At 36.1% G+C, this 6,424-nt stretch overlaps 1 protein-coding gene across 1 annotated transcript in view; it reads left to right on the plus strand.

The window, feature by feature from the left end:
* The window catches only part of BCHE (butyrylcholinesterase), a 407,570-nt gene that overhangs the window by 148,830 nt on the left and 252,316 nt on the right, over positions 1-6,424 (plus strand). The window lies entirely within an intron of this gene.

Consider the following 6,424-nt stretch of genomic DNA (forward strand, 5'->3'; position numbering starts at 1 on the left):
TTAACATGCTGCTTCAATTTAATCTGAACTGTGATAAACATGGTATTGTATCATCTGATATGTTCCAGTGAAGAAATAAACTGTAACCTTCATAAGAGGAAGATTCTTTGCCAATTTAGATTGCCTAAGACTTTTTCAATTTACTGATATAAGGATGTCTTATGTCAACTCAACATCATCTCTCAGATTCATTCTGACATCTTTACCCCATACAAGGTGAGGCACTTGTACGGAAAACAGTAATTAAAAAAAAGAAAGCTACAATTTGTGGACTGGGTGCACAAATGTCTGCTTACCTCAGATAGATAGTTGTAATATCTCAATAAAGAGAGTCTTGCACCATAAATAATCCAGAGCAAAAGAGATATTCATAAGCACTTCAGCATGATTCATTCAAGTGTTCTTAAGTGGCTACCCACAAATATTGTGTAAAGAAGCAGAAAAGGAAAGGCCACTTGGTATGAAATGTGCTCAGAGGAATATATGTGAGCATGAAAGATTTGCACAGCTTTGGAATTAAGGGAATTTATGACTTAGTGTTTAAAAGCAGTTTCTTTTTTTTTTTTTTTTTTGTTCTGGGTAAGGTATTTAACAGCACATTCTGGATAGTAACTCTGTTTTTTTTTGTAGTTAAGACACTAAGGACAGATTAGAAATGCTCAATGGCATCATAGCAGCCAGCACTGAACATAAAATTCCTTTCATTTCGTATTACCAAAGCTGAATTGATTGAATGAGTTTTAAAGAACACTGTTAGTTGTCCATTTACAGAAAGAAGATTTCATTTGGCATTTAGGATGCTTTTTATAAACTTCTCACTAGGAATACTATTCGATGCTCTGTGCACGACCCCTTTTGTGGAGCTGCCTGCCAAAAGGTGCAGGAACTCTGCTCAGCCAAGCAGACAGCGTGAACCCTACATTCAAACTGCGCACAATGTGAGCATTAACTTACTGTGTGGTTTCTTCTTACTAAGTTTTTTGTAAAGGTTAACTGAGAATTGCCATACTTGAGTGACAAGAAAAAGGCGTTATGGAAAATTTAGCTCACTAAACATTAAAAAGTTAGATATCTACATCTAAACTGGACATCATGAGCTCCTTTCATTGACTAATACAGAGGGCTCATCAGTGAGAAATTATTTTACTCTACTGGCTATGATGCAGAGCTAGGATGGCTGGTTTAGGTGTGAGTGCCTACAGTTTAGATACCTGGGAAGCATCATTCCTCAGGTCAGAACTGAACCCCAGCTTCTCTTTTGTAAAATTGTGGTTTTGTGTTTTAGTCTGAATTTTTTATTGTTTTTATTTATAATTTAAATAATTATTTGCTAAAATGTTGACTTCAGCTATTCATGGTAACTTTAGTAGAATTATGATTCCATACAATCCTGTATTTCTTTTTTACTGCTATGTGCTATCTGAAAGATGTATAATGAATCCTTTGTCCACTGAAAGATATTAGCACAACAAAATACAAGAACAACAAACCTACCATGGCAACGCAGCTGTGGAAGAGGAACTTAGCTTTTGCTGTGTTTCTGAATATTTTCAAGCTCATCTATATTTCCAAGGTGAGGAAAGTAGTAGGAGCTGGTTTCTCAGTACTTCTCACAAAGTCAGACTTTTTGTATGGCATCTTTCCCTATCTCCACTTGCTGAATTGACTAATAAAGATAAATGCCATTCAGAAGCCCAGGCAAGGGCTGGTACAATTTTTTTTAATACTATACATTAATACTAATGCTTGTAATGATGTGTCAAGTCAAGTGAATATTAACTAAAGCAAAGGTCCTGTCTTCACTCTTATGAGAAATAACAGCACAAAATATAGCCCTCTCAAGATTCTTGATTGAAGCAATTATTTGAATTCTTTCCTCTCAGTGTCTCTCAATAGTAGTGTACGGTTGAGCAGTGAATGTAAGGCCCCACTTCTGGCTTTTTCTTAGCCCAACAGCTGGATGTTATTTCTCTTACTTTATCTCCTTTCAGTGAATCTTTATTTCAGTGCTTTCTTGGTAAAATTGTTTGTGACTTGTTTCAAGGGTGCTAGAGCTCTGTGTCATACCTTTGTAGGCTGGCATCTATATAGTGAAATTAGCCTCTTTTTCCTATATTATTGATATTGCTACCCCTGTTGTTTTGGTGGACTAATAATGAAACTTTGAAGTGTCTAAGACTTGGTATACTTGTATACAGTGCTCTACTTAGGATTCAGTGCAATGGAGTTACTCAGCTAGCACAAGCCTTGCTAATTCTGAATTGTAGTTTCCACTTGATCACCAGTTACTGAGTTTGCAATTGTGAGATTTGATGACTTGCCTTAAAAGAACCCCAGACTCCGTAACATTGACCTGTACTGCTCCACATAGCTATGCGTTTTATGAATAGTTCTCTTGTAGTCTGTGTCATATATGAAACAGTCCAGCTACAAGCCTTATGAGAATTCGATGTCTGTCATAAAAAAAAATTGCCTTGCCATGCATTTCTTGGGTGTCATTTCAGAGAACATCGCTAGCAGAGAATCAGTTGCATAAGTATTAGAGAAGATTTACTGTTGTTTGTTCATATTCCACAGCCATTACTCTCATAACTAAAGTTCTTGGTTTTTACAAGTGCTGTTTCTAAGAACTGTTCACTGAAATTATGGACTAACTCCCCTAGTGTAACTTTTTTGGAGAGAAAACTCAACCCACAGAATCCATAAGGGCACCACAGAGTTTTTGCTTTAGTTAATGAACTGGAATTACAAGTCTTCACGGGTAGAGAATAAGAACAAAGCAGAGGCCACTTGGGTGAATTTGAAAATCGCTTATTTATGTGAGAATGTATACATCTTGGGTTGTACAATCCCAGAATTACAGAACAAATATACGAAGAAAAGCTGTGCTGTAGTGTATAGTCATGCTGTTACATACAGAAAAGAATAAAATAGGGTTTTTTATTTATCTTGCCTAGTCAATGTCTTACCCATGTTTTGTCCATTTACTCACTAATCAGTGTCTAGTGTCATTTAGCTTCATTTAATGAAATTGGCTGAACAAGGGAACATTGCTCATTCTAACCTTTTGGTAATCTCTGTTGGGCATTGTTCATTGTTGTTTGCCTTTCATCATGTCACAATTTTGAGCTGATATTGTTTATCCTTGCTCAGCAAGCATTTTTCTGGCAATTATTTTCTAATATTGTTAGTCTTGGCTCATTCCTATCCAGCTTGCAATCATTAGCTAGGAGTCCACTTCTGGTGGGACAACTGTCATAATCCAGTGCTAAAATAAGTAGGAAGAACTTTCCTGAATATTTCAGAAATTTAAACTGTAGGGCCAGACTTACAAAAGGGCTTGGAAAGCATTGTTCTATCAAAAAGAGAGAAGCTGAAGCCCTAGATATGGTTTGAGTTTGCTTGTGTTTCTCATGAACATTTAGTATATTCATACATACAAATGTAAAGCATAACCTGTTGGTTATGATTCTGTTTAACTTTCAGCCCTCAAGATGTTAAGTCCATTGTGAATATTTACATACCTATCCAGTTGGATGAGGACCTTTGAATATAGACCCATGCTCAAAGAACTCATTACTTTGCTTATGGGAACTCTGAGAATGACAAAAAAATTCCCCATATATATGATAATAAATATGTACCTTGCACAGATTCAACTTAAACATAGCAATGTACTTTTTCCTCTCTGGACTTTCAATGTTATTGTCGTGGTTTAAACCCAGTCAGGTAATTCGTTCGCTCACTTCCCCCCCCCCCCCTTCTTGCCCTCCCCCTGCTCTCGGAGGGATGGAGAGGAAAATTGAAAAGAATGCAACTCCCACGGGTTGAGACAAGAACAGTTTAGTAGCTAAGGTATAACACAAATCACTACTGCTACCACCAATGATAATAATGATAAAGGAAATAACAAGGGAATACAACACCTCACCACCAGCCGACCGATAACTCGCCCCCCCCCAGCCCGACCAAGCTCCGACCGATACCTCCTCCAACCCTGCCGTCTCCCAGCCCTTCCGGCTAACTCCCAGTTACATCCTGGGCATGACGTGCTGTGGTATGGAATACCTCTTTGGTCAGTTTGGGTCAGGTGTCCTGTCTCTGCTTCCTCCCAGCTTCCCCTCCTCCCTGGCAGAGCATGAGGCTCACAAAGTCCTTGGCCAAACCAAAACATCTCTATCAGCTCTGTTCCCAAGCCGAAAGTCAAAACACTGCACCGCATCAGCTACCAAGGAGGAGAAACATGACTGCTACTGCTGAACCCAGGACAGTTATGTATACTTTTATTTATATTTCCTTGGAGTAATAGAAACAAGTCAAGTTCTTTCCTCAAAAATCTAGGGTCTTGAATGTCTGTAATTTTGTTTGACTTTTAAAAAATATTTTCAGGATTCTAGCATCATTTTTGTTGTTGTTGTTATTTTAAATTTTTTCAGCAACAGGTCTAAGTTTTCCACCTTAGAAATTGAATGTTATCAATACTTCAGAAAAAGCCTTGATTTAGGAGTTTTCAGAGAGGAATTTGTACTTTCAAAGTAATTTGAAATTACTTTGTATCAGTTGTAGTGATGGCTGTTGTTGGATAAGAAAGACCTGGAGACCAGTGTGTTTCAGAAATATCCTTGTTTTATTACATTAGAAGTAAAAATTATATAGCTAATTGTACTGGGTTTATAAAAATTGCATACGCATGTCAAAGACACCTGCTGTCACTTCATTTCTTTGGAAATGAATCTGATTCCTAACTACAGACAAAAATGTGTGGAATGTGGGTAAATCCACTGCTCAAAGATTGAGCTATGCCTTGACAAGCTAACAATTACACCTGCAGTTAAAAAAAATCTGAGAGCATCTTTTGCTGTTTGAACATATATAACAGAAATTTCCTGCTTGGAATTCAGTTCTCACTCTCATAATTGTTAGAAAAGCAGTAAATGAAGTGGGTTTAAAATCTTGGAAAGGTAAATAGTTCCTCATCTCTGTAAAACAAGGACTTGCTGACCTCCGTTTGTTAAGGTTATTCTCAAGATCAAGTTGGTGAGAAGTCACAAAGCCTTAGCTGAGATATGTTAACAACTTTGTGTATGTTTAAACCATGACAAATGGTGCCAACTACTTCATCTTAGCTACACTGAGAAGAAGAATAAGTTTAATTAGGTCTGATGTGGGACAAAACAAAATATAAAGGCACCCATTGCTGAGGAGCTTATCTGTGTTACCCTTTTAAGAGGTGGCATATAACAATTTGAGCTTTTTTTTTTCATTTGCTTGAACATTGTTATTTAAGACAAAATATGTGTCATATTGAACTGTCTGTACTTTTTTTTTTTGTAGTAATCCATAAATATAGGTCAAAATTTCACCTTGAGAAATAATATGTATACTATATAGTTGCTATAAACTGCATTTTATACGTGGCATTCTAAATATTAGTAAACAGACTTGGAAGAAGTGGAAATAATGAATAGAGTTGATTACTTTCCAAAGGTTGGATCCCATTTCTTATGTATAGTTAAATACTCTTCATATTGATCTGCATTTACAAATGTGTCCAAAACCTTTTAACCAGCCTCTAATTTAATCTAAGAAAGCAAGTTTTTTATTGAAAGTAAGAACGCACATTTGCCTTCTAATATAAAGTACTCTGATTTAAATAGTAGTTATGGGATTATACTCTTGTTTATTTTTGAACAGTTAATACAATGATTTTAGAGACTGAATCCAAATTAATGCAAATAATGAAAAGTGAATCATTTTTCTTCGTTTATACTTGTTTTAAGGTAGGCCCATACCTTTGCTACAAGCAAAGCTGAATGATGCAGAAACTAGCCCTGCATCTGCTGATACAACGTTTGCCAAGATGTTATTTTAATTCCTGAAACAATTGGAGATACCACTTTAATTATTTTGTATTTATACATTTTATGAAATATATTCTCATGTTCTGCATGCAGCAAGTGTATAGAAGATGTAAAAGAAAAAGAAGAATTAAATGTCAGAAAATGATCAATTAGTTGAACACAATTTCCCAGAAAATCTTTGGAGTCCATTAATCAGTAAGTTAGCCTTTGTGACAGATGCAATCATATGAGATAAGAAAAAAAGAAAAAAAAATGTTCCATTGGTTGATATTTTATGTCCTTTACACTAGAAAGTGCAATAAAGGTTATCGAATAACAAATGCCTCAATGTCCACAAAGCATAGAGTCAGGAACTCTGGGCTCATCGCAGAGTAAACTTTACTCTTTATATGCAGTTCCCACCTAATTTTAGAAACATCTCTCTAGTAAAAATTAAGTTCATAGCTGTGAATGTCTCAAGATAGTCTAACTGCAGAACCAAGACTGAATTCCCTACCTGAAAAATCTCTATGGATAAGAATGTTTGGAGGCTACATAGGCACCCATTGAGGAGTTATGATAAC

This window comes from Pezoporus flaviventris, unplaced genomic scaffold (genome assembly GCF_033815535.1).
Source record: "Pezoporus flaviventris isolate CSIRO_AGI_PZ_B2104156 unplaced genomic scaffold, CSIRO_AGI_Pfla_v1 ptg000013l, whole genome shotgun sequence".
NCBI lineage: Eukaryota > Metazoa > Chordata > Aves > Psittaciformes > Psittacidae > Pezoporus > Pezoporus flaviventris.